Raw genomic sequence first — 18,516 nt, forward strand, 5'->3', positions numbered from 1 at the left:
GGCAGTCGCTTTCGTAAAAACTAGTGCCTACGCCAAATCTTGGGATTAGTTGTCAAGCGGAGCCCAGGCTCCCATGAGCCGTGGCAATATGCCGGGACAACGCGAGGAAGAAAGATAGAATCTCCGAAAATTACAACGTTCATGTGAAATTTCGGTTTCCTGATATTTTATCTTACAACTTAAAATGAGCAATTCTTGCATATTTATATATTTCGGGAATCTTGGAAACAGCTTTAACGTTTTCGATGGAATTAGCTTTAGGGGGGTTTTTGGGGGCGAAAAATCGATCTAACTAGGTTGTATCTCCGATACCTACTTAATTACTTATGTAATTTCTCGATTACACCTGTACTATAGAACTATAGCTGTTTAGTTTCATGGATATCTAATAGGTTAAGTATTCTTGTCACATCCCTGTTTAGTTTGCGAGTGCTATTATTCGTGATTGTAATGAAATTCCTGAAATTTTCAATGTAATTTCAATTTTGATTAGTGGATTTGGTTGTTCGACGAACTGTAACTATCGAGATTGATTTAATTAGTGTGGGGTAATTTCGAAGCTTAATTCTGAGGTTCAGCATTATTGCTCTGCTCGAATTGCTCGAAAATACCGAACCATCTAAATGAATAAACATAATTTAGTCATTAACATAGAATATTGGCAGATATAAGCTAATGAATAAACATTTCATAAGTATATTAATGAACGCGTTTAACCCATTTTTAGGGTTCCGTACCCAAAGGGTCAAACGGGACCCTATTACTGAGACTTCGCTGTCCGTCCGTCCGTCCGTCTGTCACCAGGCTGTATCTGATGAACCGCGATAGCTAGACAGTTGAAATTTTCAACAGATAATGTATTTCTGTAGCCGCTACAATAACAAATACTAAACACAGAGTAAAATAAACATTTAAGGGGCGCTCCCATACAACAAACATAATTTTTTTGCCGTTTTTACAAATAATGGTAAGGAACCCTTCGTGCGCGAGTCCGACTCGCACTTGCCCGGTTTTTTAACGTATACAAACCTATATTTTTAGTGTTTCTATGCAGATAAAGGCACGTATGGTATGCAAATTTCAACTTTCTATCATTTGTAGTTTCGGCTCTGCGTTGATGAGTCAGTCAGTAAGGAAACACGCATTTATATTATGTAGACTTATTTACTTTTAACTTTTCCTACAGTTAATCTGTTAATACAGCTGTTAGATTAATAATTAAATAAATAATTTATAATATAATAAACATCTAAATAATATGGCATAAATTTACTAACCAAGAGCTTGCTATATCATGCCAGCATTAACGATGTCATCTGTTGGGCCTTTGCCAGCGTGGGCGTGCTGGCCGCGTTGGAACCACCTGGTCTGGCGCGCGACGAGGGAAAGAGGCCCGATGGAACAACCCTCATCCCCTGGCAGATGGGATGGCCGCTCATGTGGGATGGCATAGTGTGGAAACTCTAGCACCGTCCCATCTAGCCGCCATGTCACTTACTGGCGGGGCGGCGGCAGCGGCTGAAGCTGTCAAGCTCCGCAAATATGCTGGTCTCTCCAACAGCCACATATTTGTGGCGTTTGTAGAGACTTTAGGGCTGGGGAGCAACGACGCCCTTATCCTATACAAGAATTAAAAAAAAACTGCTTGAGACTACGGGTAACCCTAGGGCTGGCTCATTCCTAGGCCAAAGAATAGGCATCGACATTCAACGAGGGAACGTAGCCAGCCTTATGGGCACCCTTCCGCACGGGACAGACCTGGGGGACTGTTCATAGGAGGGGGTTTTTAATATTCTTATTTATGTTTATTATTTTATTAGATTTATTTAGTTTGTTATGTTACCTATTAAAAAAAATTATAAGCATCTTAATCACTCATTTAAGCAAGCGGTTTTATTAGAAAATTTTAATTTCATAGAGGCATGTAACTTGAAATTTAAATGTCCAAAAAATATGTAAAAATATCATTGAAGGTCTTCTAAGAAGCTTCTATTAAGACACATATTTTAATTACTTATCAAATATAATTTGCCTATCATAATTAAACTAACTATAAAGCTATTAAAGCAATTAATTATTAGTTCTAAACGATACGCAAAGCAATTTCGATATTAGATGCAAAACTGTAGAAGATGTTGAAATAATTTTAATTTTTAGGGCAATTCGAACTTGCACCTGACATTAAAACAATATTGGATTTATATTGGAATCATATCATTTACCTGTCATTCGCACGGGTGTCTCGCTCAGACTTATCTGCACTCGAATAAGTGCGAGCGAGACACTCCAACCCAAATAAAAGCGTGAATGATTAACTAGCTGGTATTACGTACAAATGAAAAATACAAAGTTTGCCACAGAAATTTGAACCTACTCGTATTGTGCAGAAAATAGAGTTGATTTTGCATAGTTTGAAAATTTTACGAAACAATGCAAACGCGGCCCTATTCCAATTGAATATGATTTAAATTTCATCGAACTGGAGAAGTACTATAGGCAGGCCTTTGAGCCTTAGGAGAGTATGATTCCAATATGAATCAAATATAGTTTTGATGTCAGCTAGACGTTCGAATTGGACTGTTAATCGATAAAACTTTATACAATCCAAAATAATAACTAATAACTTAAAGTAATTTGATTTATTTAGTTACCCTAGCTTTAATTAAGTATAAAACGTCAACAATCTAGCCAAATTAGAGCTTAGTAAACAGGCCGTAGTGAGCCTAATAGATAGGGTTAAGATCATGTTTTGATCCTCCTCTGTCAGTCGTATTTAAAATAGATCAATGAACACGGATATAAATTGTTCGATCAGGCTTGGCTTATAGTTCATTACCAAACGGCTGTCTATCCTGTGCTTAACCGTCGACTTTCTCCCATGCCACCAGCTCTGCAGCATCTGTACGGCATAGCCGCCGCCGCTGTCGTCCAAAACAAGTTCATTCAAGTCTATCTAAACATTTTGCTTGTGCCGCTCGGAACCGCGCGAGCGGTGGTTGCCGCGCCGCCCGCCGCCCCGCTCGCCGCGAGCCACGTGTGTGTAGTCCGCGGCCTAAAGGTACTGTTCGGCTTCAGGCTACACTAGCATGACTGTTCATTAATGCAGCGCTATATTACTGCTGACTGCATTTGACTCATCATATCAGCCTTTTATCGCCCACTGCTGAGCATAGGCCTCTCTTTTAGTACGCCTCTTATCCCGGTCCCGAGCCAATCTGATCCAGAAGTGACCCGCAGTCTTTCGAATGTCGTCCACCCAACGAGCCAACGGACGCCAGCCATTTGACTACTGTCGATGTCAAAATTGTTATTGCTCTCCGGATGTTTTTTTTAGGAAACGTCAAATTTAGTATAATGTCTACTTGACCTGAAAAACGTGATCTGTTAGACTTTGATGTGCCAATTTCACCGACATCTGAACTTGCTGGTAACAGGCAAATCTGACGCCCTCAGTAATCCTGTAAAGCTGATGTTTAAACATTACCAAGGATTACGTAGCTATTGATGTAGGCGCAAACCCAGATAGAACAGCCAGGGCAGAAACAAATTATTTACATTATTTTAAGATATAACTCTGTTAGGTACTAGGTACACCCAGCTGAAAAAGTTCCGAAAACCTACGATATGTTACGTAGCTATAAGATGAGAGAGGTTTTGCACAAGTTCAGAGTATGATAATAAAATGGGTCGGAACAAATTGGATTGTGTATTAAATTATAGTGAGTGAGAAGTGCGACTGAGTGTGCACGTTTCCCCGCAAAAAATGACAGAACGATTTGTACGGTAAGATATCGCATGGGCTCCTCCCTTCCGACGCGTCTGTCTGTATGTTCGCGCTAAACTCAAAAACTGAACGGATTTTCATGCATTAAACTAATTCTACGGATTCCACTCACGTGTTTTTGGTCGTGTCTTTAGTCGTGTCTCTAGTCTTCGAATCTACCAAGTCGTTTGAGGAAAACCGCCTCGCTACATTAGACATAAAAAGGCCAACTACGCAAGGATAGACCTAAGCCCTCCTATGTGTATACATACAACGCGGCCGGTCAACTATACTGTTGTGAATGTGAAAGGGTGTTTAAGAGCAAGTTTGGCCTGGCCAGCCACATAAGAGCTCATGACAGGAAAAACCCTTGATTGCTGAGGTCGCCGTCATCGAAATCTATGTGGAGGACTATATTTAGTCACTCTCGTGAAATGTTTCGGGACCGTCTTCTTTCTCGAGCTCTAACACACTAAAAACACGTGAGTAGAATCCGTAGAATTAGTTTAATGTTAATATGTCTCGTTTACGACAGTTTAGATTGGATTTTCATGCAGTTTTACTTATCAACAGAGTGATTCTTGAGGAAGGTTTAAGTGTATAATTTATTAATATTTACCCGTGCAAAGCAGGGCTATAACCACGAAAATCTAAGTCCGTCAATTGCAGGCATTTTTCTCTGTCACTCTAATTACGTCTTAGTCGGAGTAAAAGAGAAAGATCCCCGCAATTGCGAATTTCGGTTTTCACGTCCCAGGTTCGGGTCGCTTGTAACTACTAAAGCGGAAATCTTCAAGTAGGCTTACGTTCTTACATCGACATTTACCTAACTCCCCTCGTTTAGGATAAGCTGAGCACTAATTAGGCGTAATGGATATGCACACTAATTATCTGTTGGGCTGTTCAGGGTGTCAAATTTAAATAGGCTGACCGCAATACAGGGTGTCAGATCTAAATTTGACAGTGATTGGGAAATGTGATGTGAGTAACGGAGAATGAAATATGTGTTCTGGATATTGTATTGAATATTTAGGATTACGGGCGAATTTCATGTGAACAGTGTAGTATATGTTGATTATAATTTAATAATTCGATTATCAGGAGAAAAAGTTTTGAATATAAATATTTCTAGTCAATCATTGCTTTTTAAATAACGTGTTGCAGGTAGTGATATGCTATGTAGTGTAATCTGTAACTTTAATGTATTTGAGCCCGGTCCGTGTTGTTCATCCAAATGCGAATTTAAGCTGTTTAGATTAGTGTATTTTCATAAATTAAGTGTTCTTACTTATTGCTCATATCTATTTTTCTTGGTCTCTTTTTTAAATTTTAACATTAATTATTATATTCCATATTTTAATATCTTGTATCACATGTGCTTTTTTATCTACTTAGTGTGTACTGTGTAATTATATACACCGTGTTTTTTTTTCGTTAATTTCAAGGGTGCATCCCTGAGATTAAATTAAGTAACTTTCTTAAAGGTACCGGTATTCTAATTAACTCCATTTCGGAAATACTCAATATTAAATTTTTATGTTATAAGGCCCGTACGAGCGTGTACACTTGGCTTAGAGCCTGTTTACATATTGATTAGTGTTAAGTATGAGTTTATACGTCCATCCCTGAGATTAAATTAAGTAACTTTCTTAAAGGTACCGGTATTCTAATTAACTCCATTTCGGAAATACTCAATATTAAATTTTTATGTTATAAGGCCCGTACGAGCGTGTACACTTGGCTTAGGGCCTGTTTACATATTGATTAGTGTTAAGTATGAGTTTATACGTTTCCTACTACACGTAAATACTACCTCGGACGATTGATGTTCAAAATGACGTTGATATGTCAGTTATCAATTGTTTCGTTAACTTAAATGTAATGCCTGTGTTAGAATAACGCTATATGCTTATATATATATATATATTTACTTTTTTACCTTTTTTTATAAAAATAAAAAAAGTTAAAAATAAAAAATTGTAATTTACTATGCCGTATAGTTTCCTTAAACGTACTTATCGATACCCCGAAGTTAACGGAAGTCAATAAAAACACGGTGTATACAGTTTCTATTTGCGAGTTCCTGTAATTGGCACTGTATTACTATCTAAAAAGTTAAATGTATCTTTCCTTGTATAAATAAGTAAATAAATATGGGTTCAGCAGCAAAATTAGGATTTAAACATCTTTTTGTGAATGATGCCCACAGAAAAGATTTTTCATCTTCGCTTATCGTTATTTCCCTCTAACTACGCATTATTTCCAGAAGAACCTCATGAAAATACAATACAGCTTGTCCTACTTAGACATGACATAAAATACTTAGATACGTTTATGTCATTACCGCAGTAGGCACGTGCCAAAGTCGGGATTATGCCAATTACCAAATCACACTGACACGCCTAGTAGCGCATGTTCTGAGGGCCAGGCCTACCGCGTATACCGAAGTTCGCAAATTGCGAGCATCTTTTTCTTTTCCCCCAATCAAGGTGTAATTAGAGTGACGGAGAAAGATTTGCTAACTTTAGTATTCGCGGTAGGCCTTCTGCTGTAATATGATCGTTCCGAACGCCCGATAGAAGAAATCTCCAACATTTGTTTAATAAACAATTTAGTGGCGCTACTGCGCCAAATTCCATTTTGGACATTAACATTTTTTACATATGAACCTCAATGTGACTACTGACCACCGAGACCCTATGCTGACATATTGAGATACAGACAACTGACTTCACAAATAAAAATTAATTAAGTATCAAGAATATTTTACTAACAAAAATTCTTCACTCTTCTTCTTAGCCCTTTTCAATCTAAGAGATGTAAGCTTCCTTCAATGTTTGCCATTCTGGTCTATTTTGCGCTCTATGTACCCATATCATTCCAGCTGTTCCTTTGATATCATCATACCAACGCGTTTTTGGCTTCCCTGCTGGGCGCGACTCTCCCCAAGGTCTCCACTCTATCACCCTCTTACACCATGAGCCGTCACTTACAAAAATTATATCCGCTTAATCTAATAATATGTTGTTTCCATTTGAGTAAAATACACGGGTCGGATTGTCTAGATGACCGTATGTCTCGTTTTTTGCTCGCACAACATTTCTACTAACGAGTAAGGTAATGGGACATTCGAATTTCCACTTTCGAATTAGGTATTAATGTGATCCAGTAACGTGTATAATACAAGCACTATCGGAAATATTTTAGTATATTTTTTTATTGCACAGTTCAGTAAAAAAAGAGGTCAAGAGGTTTATTAAGATGTTCATTCATTCTTTTGAATTTATGGCTTCAATCCACTATTTTACCAGTGTCAAGGTATTAGGAGCTTTAAATACGACTAAGATTGTACGGTTAGTACAAGACAGTGTACGGTGATTTTATCAGCTCTTGTAAAGCGATAGCTGGACTTTACAAGTAGCACGTGGACTACCGGCCATTGACTCCAAAATGGTGGTTAAACGCAATTCAAGATTCATTCTCCATTCTCCACTCACTGTACATTACCACGTTAGTTTTTATTTATTTATTTAACCTTTATTGCCCAACACAAAAAAGTACAAATGGCGGACTTAATGTCGTAAGGCATTGTCCACCGGTCAACCATTGGGCCAAACAGAAACTTACAATAAGTGCGGAAAATAAAATCAGTACAGAGAGATAAAAGTCACGTTATTCCCCAACAACTCGCCGCAAGCTGTCCTGTGTTAACCGATTGCACTAGTCAAATCAGCGGGCGATGGGGTCTCCAAATACTTACGCCATTTCATATAAAATTTATTATAAGGTATTATAATATTATTCGTGTTATTGATACAAATGAAACATATTCTTCAAACAATCCGATATTCAATATTATAATACAAATCATAATCCAAAAATTACAATGGGGATCACGTTTCGATTTAAAAGATTTCTCCGAAGATATTGAAATGTAGATTAGAATCTGTAGGCGAAGGGTCTGAAACGGCAAATATTTGATACTTGATTGATGAATAAGTATTATTTAATTTTCATAAGGTTCTGTTTTACTAAAAATCAATGGGATCAAAAATTCTGTAGGCGACTGTAGGCATTAAATACATAAACCAAAGATTAATTAATTATATAGGGAATTGGGCAGGCGTTTCTGGGAGGAGGGTAATGATCCCTGCTCTGGGTCTTGGTGTTTCCATCGCCATACAGCGGGGGAATGCTGCCGGCATGATGGGAACTTTTGAGCCGGGCTTGTTGCAGAGTGGGGATGAGCGTTAGTTTATAGATGTTTCTGACGAAACTTGTTGCGGAATTTATAATTTATTTTAGTGTTCTTAACAAAATAACATTATATATCCATCGGAAAGTTCTTAATTTTATATCTCCATGAAACTTTGTCTTAATGAATATTAAATCGAATAAAATAATAAACATAAGTAAAAATATTAAAAAAAAAAACCTCCTATGAACAGTCCCTCAGGTCTGTCCCCTGCGGTAGGGTGCCTATAAGGCTGGCTACGTTCCCTCGTTGAATGGCGATGCCTATAGGGTCACCTGCAGTCCCAAGCAGTTTTTTTAAATTCTTGTATAAGATATGGGCATCGTTGTCCCACGATCCTAAAGTGGGTTAATGTCATCTTAAGTCCATCACATTGTACCTGACCATGCTTATAGCAAATAAAAAAATTTGAAGAGGAAAACCATGAGCAAGTTACATAAAAGGAAAGCGAATGTCGTGTCTTGTCTTACAGGGACCTAAAGAACTTATCCAAGGACCGCGAAAACTGACGTTCCAAATCTATAATTTAATTAGTTCTCGAGATATTTAGCAACGTGACAGACGGACGGACAGAGTCGCACCAAAAGGGTTTCTTCTGTAACTTTTTGGTACGGAACCCCAAAACACATGATATAAAAATATTTTCAAGTAGATATATTATACTTAGGTAGATATACTTAATTAGTAATAGCTAATTGTTTTGAATAATAATAATAATTCAGCCTATATAGAATAGAATAGAATAGAATAATTTTTATTTGTAGACACAAACAAGACACATTAAATAACATGATATAACAAAAACAAAGGAAGTATAAAGTGCCACGAAATGGCCTCATCTCAGCATGTTGCTGGTGGCTTCCAGCGCTGATCTTCCGATGAGACCATCAAGTGAGAAAAATCACGAAAGGTAACAGACAAGAAGGAAAAAGACATAAAATAATATAGAGTGAACAAATTGAAAAATAGATAAAATATAACGACTAAATTAAGTAAAGATTATTTTTATATCAAGCATCGTAAACATAACACTGTATCGGTCCGGTCCAACCATACCTTGGCTGAACATTACAGCTGCATACGCAACAAGCGCCAACGGTAGCTACACGAACTAAAAGGCAATGACAGACCAGACCAATTTCGAGCGTCCATTTTATCAGTTTACAAGATTTTTATATTATGAAAACAGCATCAGAGGAAGACGAATACTAACATAATAATACTCAAACAAGTATGGCATAACAGGAGTGGTGAACTATTGCTATGCAGAAGAAACAAAAATTTGTGGTAAGCGTAAGTAAAAGCGTACAAACTATATATAGCGTATATACGTCCCACTACTGGGCACAGGCCTCCTCTCATGCGCGAGAGGGCTCGAACTATAGTCCCCAGCTCAATGCGGTTTGGGGTCTTCACATACACCTTTGAATTTCTTCGCAGATGTATGCAGGTTTCCTTACGTTTTCTTTCACCGAAAAGCTGGTTGTAAATATCAAATGACATTTCGTACATAAGTTCCAATAAACTCATTGGTACGAGCCAGGATTTGAACCCGCGACCTCCGGATTGAAAGTCGAACGTCATATCCACTCCGCCACCACCGCTTAATACAATCCTATTCTAATTGTTTCAATACAATCCTAAAATACTTCTTAATGTTATTTCATATTCGTGAGCTAATTTTCACTCGCAAAATTAAACTCAAACGTATAACGTATTATATTATAAACCTTCTTAAGCTAAAATGAAGTAAACTTCCAATCGCAGAGATAAATGCTACTTAAATACTTAAATAATACAAAGCTGTAAACAATAATTACGTGTCTGAGTTACGTTTTATTTTAGGCCAAGTACACACAATGATTACTTTATTCATTTATTCTTGAGCTATCCGTGGGACTTAGTCATTCTTAGACACCCCTTAGGTACCCCCGGGTACCACCTTAAACTAGCTACGTCCAAAAGAGAGGTATGGGTATTGTGAATGTCATCTCGCTTTGTGTGGTAGGGCACAGCGCAGCGGATGTTATTCCAGATCTAGAGCCGAGCCCAACTGGGGAAGTACCTCCGCCTTACAGAAAACCGCAGCCAAATAACACTCGACCCTACTCATAGTGTTGTTTTCCTGCCGGTGAGTAAGGTTGCCAGAGCTCAACGCTAAGAATGTCCTATAATATTTATTTATTATTTATTGGCACTGAAGCCGTTAAATTAACCCCCACCCCATCCCCTTAGTACTTTCATATTAAATAGTAACCGATTTTTTTTACCCCTTTTAGGGTCTGAATTTGGATCAGTGGTGGGCAAAGTACGGCCTGCGGGGGCCAACATCGGCCCGCAAAAGGATTTTATTCGACCTGCCGCCGGTCCTATGAAATAATTAGTATGTATATGGTATTGGCCCGCTATATAACTACATTTACAGTACATATGGTGCTACTTTACCGCACTAGTGCGAAAATTAGCATATTAGGTTACTGTGTCGAACATTTAAAGGGCCATATTATGTACTGTAAAACGTTGTACGATACGTCATGTGCGAATAGGTAATTTGCTACTCGTGTCGATTTAAAACACTCCCTTCGGTCGTGTTTTAATTTATCGCCACTCGTTTCGAATTTCCTATTTTTCGCACTTGTATCGTAATGTACTATTACATTATAACTGCAATCCTGGCCCTCCTCTGGAATTTCTTATAGTTTCTGTTCTCACCACTGTTTTTTTATACCACTTCGGCGGCAAACAAGCATACAGCCAACCTGATGGTAAGCAGTCACCGTAGCCTATGGACGCCTGCAACACCAGAGGTATTACATGCGCGTTGCCCAACCTTTAAAAACCTGTAGACTCCTTTTTTTAAGAACCCCATACTGTAGCCCCTCGGAAAAACCTCTAAATAGATAGATAGATAGAATATTCTTTATTGGCACACCTCAGTAAAAGATACAGCTTAAAGAAAAACAATTGCTTAGTGATAGAGGCAGACAAAAGACGGTCTTATCGCTAAAGAGGGATCACTTCCAGGCAACCTTTGGCAGACAACCTTTCCATTTTTAGATTTTAAAATATAGTAATGTGCAGAAAAATTTATCGAAAATAATAAAGTTTTTGCAACAAGATGGAATCAAAAACATTACAATATGTAAAAAGACGCGAGTCTCGCAACGCAGTTCTTCTATTACAATAGTAGATTGTTAACCAAGGGATGAATGGCACCCATGTCCATTGGTGCTTGTTACCTGGGTTAAACACGCTATTTTTCATTTCGACTATGAGGCAAGTAATTTTTTACTTAACGCGGCTAAGGCAGTGTCTTACCTGAGCGAATAACTCGCGAACGCGAAGCGGCGCAGCGCGGCGCAGCGCGGGTGAATTCAATCCTTTGATACCTATGGAAGTGTCCTACGTGGGCGATCTCCGAATGCCGTTGGGCCGCCGCGCCGCGCCGCGTCGCGTCGCATTCGCGAGTCATCGCCCACGTAAGCCGCGCTGTAAGTACTGTTTCACTAGTATTGCTTAAGGGTACTTCCAATTAACAATTTAGGTTAAAATATCGTTATTTAGGGAGCGGGGAGTTAATTATCAGAATGGAAATTGTACAACAAATCCAACCGGACGGACGGACAGCGGAGTCTTACTAATAGGGTCCCGTTTTATCCTTTGGGTACGGAACCTTCAAAAGCAGTGCAGTAATGTATGTTGTGTTTAGGATATGTTATTGTCAAATGCAGTTATTTTATAACAGATAATATACATATAAACGCATCACATACTAATGTGTACCCAGCCTTAATTTATTGAATGTTTCAATATCACCTCCAGACGAATATTTCACGGATCAGCAGTAAAAGGGGCAATTCCAACCCACACATGAACAGTACGTGCTTATAATTACTATGTGTCTAGGCATTTAGGCATTATAAACAGGGGACAAAGAATTATACTTACTTAAATTGAAGAACATTATAATTGAACTTCGGCCACTGACATAAATGTACTACGTACTAGACAGGCTATCGAGGACAAATTGTGTCCGCCATTTTCGACGTTTACCGTCTGTCACTAAGCTTAAGAGTAAGCATAGGTGGCCAGAGACGAAACTGTTATGACAACTGTTCATTTTCTGCCTACATACGCATAGTAAAGAATCTAGATAAAATGTATTTGTTTGCTTACAAGTGTATTCAAATTGTTTTACATTTGTGACACTGACAACATTAAAATTTATAATAATCGGACAGACAGACGGACATGACGAATCTATACGGGTTCCGTTTTTTGCCATTTGGCTACGGAACCCTAAAAATAGTCATAAAACTCTTTCAATTTTACTCTCGTACTCGTAGCAGTTTTCATCAAATCGCGCTTCTAGCATAATATACTTTTTGAATAAGTATATGAAAAAAAATACTAGATAAAGAGTAGTATATCATTATTGAGTATATATATTCTGCAAACAATAAGGTAGGTAATAATTAGTATTATCTATCTACGTGTTACATCTGCGAAATGTAATCTATGCGCCAAAGAAAATGGCGTACCACCGCAAGCAATTATTAGTGCACTGAATAGTGTCCACGTAAAAGTGATGGTTGTCTAAAGGTGAACATGGTTTGCTGTTTTATCAATTTATCTTATTTAGTTATCAAATTGCCCAGCGATCACGTAGCAATATTCATAATGACTAGACAATGTCATAAATAATGAAGTTTAGACAATAATTAATCACTTGGCCCGATATAGCTTGCCATTATTCGTAATGCCCGGGAATTATATATAATGCCCACATTAATCACTTGGTCCATAACATATACACTTAACTATAACTTTTATACACACCAGCATCCTCAAAGCCACCAAAATATCAAGGTTACCCAAAACCGAATCAGAAAACCCCACTATCCAAAGGTCTTGTCTGTCCTATCCCTAGAGAGCATCCGATGCGAGGCGAGTGGCTGAGCTGCGGCTGCGCAACAAACCGAAGCTACTGAGCCGAGTGTAGTGACCGTGCTTCGTCACGCGAAGGCGGAAGGGCTGTTCTTCCGCAGCGCTGGAGCCACTTAGATCCAAAAGCCTCGAACGCCCCCCGCCCCCCGAATAAATCCGACGCACCCCAGCGTGCTGCGTGTTGATGTGCAGCGTCACGCATGGTGAATTAAACAACTAATTTAATGTTTGAATCACTTAAATAGGACGGAGTTTAATGGTTTTATTAGAGTATTTACAGAAAAGTGTATTGCATATATCGGGTACCTCTACACGTGTACCTCAATAAGTGTGCTCGTAATAAAAAAGCGAGGAAATGCCATATTTAGATTTGATAGATAGATCATTTATTGATAAAAATTTAACATGTCATACATAATATAACATGTTTTACATATCATTTTTGCTAATTGCTTATTCTATACTATACATTAGGTAACATCATACAATTACAATATATATCACAGGTACATCAGATTTAACAATTGTGTAGATGAGTCATTGATTTGTAGAAGTTAACGAATTGGCCAACATGTAGTAGTACGTCCAATAATATCCATATACGATTTTTCTCAAACATCGAGTCCGAAGTAGATTTTAATTGTTCGTATAGACATAGATAATATTTTTTTAAATATATATTAATAATCGAACCTCCGAATTGCGCAAAAACTGTTTTTGAGGCAATCTGTGATTTACTAATTTATTAAGAGTTTCAATAAAAAATACTAAAGAGCAACAAAAAGAATATGCCAGATCATTTGGTCGGCTCTTTAATCTTGCCAACGCATGCAAAAATGTTAAGCAATGAAAATAAAAATAAATTGATCTCTTATTTCCATTATTATTAAATTCATAATAATAATGGAAATTCTGTATATTAATCTTGTTGTCCTATTGTAAGTTTAAAGCTGTTGGTTCTCCTGAACATAAATAAATAAATAATTTTTTGTTCCTATAACGTATACCAGTTTTGATGCTGTTACCGGATAATTAAAGCAAAAAACTTATATTGTTAGGGCACTGCGTTCGCTTTCACTGTGGAACGGAATACCAGACAAGTACCGGTATTGACGTATTGATCCAACAGCAAGCGATGTGAGCTGTACTGCGCTTTGATACGGAGCAAACTAGAATGTAGATACGGTATTTTGATCTATAGTCGGACCAAGCTAACTCTGCACTGAGATTGACGTGATAAAGTGTGAAGATGCCATAATGCTTCTATTTTTTATAAAAATGTGTACTTTATGGGGATATGTTTTTATTGCATATTCTGTGCAGTTAGTTCGGCTCTATAGGATTTCGCAGAGCTGCTGGGCCACCCCAGGAGTCAAGACCCATCTGTGATCGATGCGGCAAAAAGTGCCGAACGGCCATCGGTCTATACTGTACAGTCATCGCAGTCGATGTAGGCTGTAGACTAGGTCCTCAGAATAAAAAGTAAGGGGGTTTACTCGCTGCAACTATCATCTGCAAAGATGCTGTGGACAATGAAGATATGACTAAGGAATTATGTTCTAAATCTGCTTCCAAGATTTGACACAGTCATAATCATAATATTACCAATATTAGCAGTATCATAATAATATATTAAATCTGTACACGGCGGGAAGAAGTTGATAACGCGAGATATAAAATTGAAGAAATTTGAACTTAAAATAACACTTTAGTGTACAAAAATAAACATAAAATAGGAAAAACACAGTACACAGTACACAGGCAATAGTACCCCGAAAATAAAATGAAAATGTGGTGAAAATATACAGCGTGTATTTTTGATACGACCACATAATCAAAGGGTAGTAAGTTTAGGCTGTAATTAACACACATTCATAAAAAAATGGAGGACATATTTTTCATACAAAATAATTCAGCCACCAATGTATCACAACTTTGTTTTAACTCAAAACGTCTCATTAATGACACGACGACACAATTGTCACAAGTGATCATGATGTAGCAAATACATAGCTGCTCGAAAAAAAAATCAAAAATTAATTATGCTCTGGTATCACTAAAGTAAAAAAAATCTTTCAGAATTGTTTTATAGCACTAAAACCTACGTCTAGTTTAATTTTGAGGTTATATCAAAAATACACACAGTAGAACACCATCAATTACCGGTTTTTGAGAGGTATTTTTCATTTCCGCTATTTGAATAAAATATTACTGACTTTTTCCCCTTTCTGCACAAAAACCTTAAATAGATATTACTAATGCAAAGCAATCATCTTATAGTGCAAAAGCATCTTTGCAAATTTGATGGAAATGATAGTACCTAAGTCGGGCTGCACCTTGATAGCTGAGCGATCCTAGTGTAGTTACTCGAGCGTCGTAGAGACTTATTGGAATCGAAAGATTAGATGATAGAAAGATTTCTTTTCCAGCGAGCAGGAGAGCGTATACAGATTGTTTTAAACATCGGGGTTACTACCACATATGTCAAAAATCCTAGCAACGACAATGATTTTTACATTTGCAACAAGAAGTACTGTCGCGCTGCAATACTGCTGCCACCTGCGTCATTACTTTTTTTAGTGGAAAAAGGTAAGCATTTGAACACAATCTCACCTGATGGTAAGTACCGATGCAGTTTAAGAAAGAACATCCTTACTTAACAGATGTCTCTCGATTTTAAAATAAAAGTATAGTGGACTGGGAATAGATTTGCAGGAAGTGAATTCCAATCCTTAGCCGTTCGCATGATAACGCTGGATGCATAGCGTTTAGTGCGAATCTGTGGCAGAGTAACGACGTAAGGGTGAAACGCAAGGCCGCGTCGTCTAGTCCCTCGGTGGCAGAACGGGATGATTAGATTATTTAATTCCATCGCACACTCCCCGAAATGTATCCTGTAGAATACCGATATGAGTAAACAAGCTATCTTTTTACGGTGTTCTAGTGATGGGCAGCTTGTAAGTTTTCAAAGTGAAATTTACACTTAAATTTCATGTAAGTTTACTAAAATTGTTTTGATTATGATCGGTTGAGCCATTTTATTCATAATTTTTTCCACAAAACTCGTCTTCTTATTTAAAATGGTGCGCCACTAGCGTTAATGCGCCAATTTCGTGCCACAGAGTACGCTATTTTGCCTGTATGGCTTTTTGTATTGTGTGGTACGACACGCGCATCACTGATTTTTATATCTTATATTCTATTTGAGAAACTAGAAGATGTAACTCCATTACAGTTTCATATAAAAAATCATTTAACATTAAAATACAAACAACATTTAAATTTTAAAATTCGCTTAAGTGTAAAACAAATACAGACAGACGCCTTCTCCATACTCATTCAATTTTATAACAATATCTTTAGAACCCGCCTTAGCAAAACACGCTTTCAATTTTCACACAATATCGAATGTCCCCAAAATACTGCAGGTAGCCAATTCTGCTGTACCAATTAGATAAGGATTTTTTCTTATTTTGACACGATCTTGAGTCATGTCATCAGCATAGTTTGTTTTTCCGTGGCAAAACGTACTATTTAGTGATTAACTAAATATCGCCTTACATACATACATACAAACATAATCACGCCTATTTCCCGGAGGGGTAGGCAGAGACCACGGATTTCCACTTGCTACGATACTGACATACCTCTTTCGCTTCCTTCACCTCGCCTTTATATCGCCAAGAAATTTCTAACGACAAATGTGACTCAACCTTGAAATAAACAATGTTAACTAACGATTAAAACTTTAAGATACGTCAAACATTTGCTAACGATACGATATGGATTGGATATGTTATGTCAGTGTCAAAAGTGACGTTTTTGTTTGACGAAATGTCACTTTTGACACTGACATATCTAATCAATGTCGTATCTTTAGGAAAGTTTTGACGAACTTTAAAGTTCGTATCGGGCCGTTTTACTTACCTACTTTACAATGTATTTGCAAACCTCTTTGATTTATTTTTATTGCTATTGTAAATAACTGTCATCGGACATTGAATCTAGCCATTCCAATAATATTTGTATAATTAAACCTAAATCAAAATAACAACTCAATTCATTTAATTGTAAAAGTAATGTTGATAATCTTACTGTCTTACGTCATAATTTAATCGGCATCATCGACTTATAGAGTCAGACCAAGCTAAGTTTGCAGCGATTTTGATAGCGCAGCATTTGCAAGTGTTAAGTAAACGTCGTAATTTCATAGACGTTTTTCCTATGAAATAACACTTGCCCTGCCCGGGCTGTCATTATCGCTGCCAACTTATCTTGGTCTGACTTTAGTAAGTTTCACTTGTTCTCATAATTATTAAACGACAAACCAAATTGCATCTGTCAAACCGGGGTAAGGTTATCAGGCATATCACGCGCACCAATAAATGCGAGCGAGATGCCCTATGAGACGAGTCTTGTTTGCATTTCGTGAGGACTAATCAGCATTAGCGGCTCACGCTGACTCAATGTCGTATCAAAACACAATGAAAACCATATCAAATTGGTACAACTGAATCGGCCTTAGCATACCCTTTCTTTTAGAAGATAAAAGGATTACTTGAATACGAAATGAATTGTAAACACGAGAAGAAACAACTTGGCACTATGTCGCTTTAACACGCACGATATTTACGTTTGTACTACATACTTTTTATAAAAACGACAAAGTTGTAATAGCGTTCACTTTCGTATTACTTTTATTTCAATGGTGATAAAGTTGAAATTCAATCGCACATCAGTTTAAATAAATTCGCTTATAAATGTAGCGTGCGATTTTGGATCTTTAGTCATTGCAATAAAATTTGTTTTAGTTTGTGAAGTATTCAGAACTCATCTCGGTTTATAATCACGTCTTCAATTCTACTTAGAAGATGTCTCAGATGTTTTGAGGACAAATGTATATAAGTATAATAGAAGTTCTCAGTTAATTTAAAATAAATAAAGATATAAAGGTGGTGGCCGAGTGGATATGACGTCTGACTTTCAATCCGGAGGTCGTGGGTTCAAATCCTGGCTCGTACCAATGAGTTTTTCGGAACTTATGTACGAAATGTCATTTGATATTTACCACTAGCTTTTCGGTGAAGGAAAACATCGTGAGGAAACCTGCACACATCTGCGAAGAAATTCAAAGGTGTATGTGAAGTCCCCAATCCGCATTGGGCTAGCGTGGGGACTATAGCCCGAGCCCTCTTGCACATGAGAGGAGGCCTGTGCCCAGCAGTGGGACGTATATAGGCTGAATTATTATTATATAAATATATATTATATGACACAAATTGACTAAATCCCACAGTAAGTTCAATAAGGCTTGTGTTGTAGGTACGTAGACAACGATATATATACCTATAATTAAATATGTAGAAAACACCCACGACTCAGGAACAAGTATTTATGCCCGACACACAAATAAATGCCCTTACCAGGATTTGAACCTGGGACCATCGGCGTCATAGACAGGGTCACGACCCACTAGGCCAGACCGGTCGTCAAAATTGTCGGGTTTTTGTCGTTTCTACGAGAGTTGTACTCGTATCTCTTAAGGTACAGT

Source organism: Cydia pomonella, chromosome 21, assembly GCF_033807575.1.
Source record: "Cydia pomonella isolate Wapato2018A chromosome 21, ilCydPomo1, whole genome shotgun sequence".
NCBI lineage: Eukaryota > Metazoa > Arthropoda > Insecta > Lepidoptera > Tortricidae > Cydia > Cydia pomonella.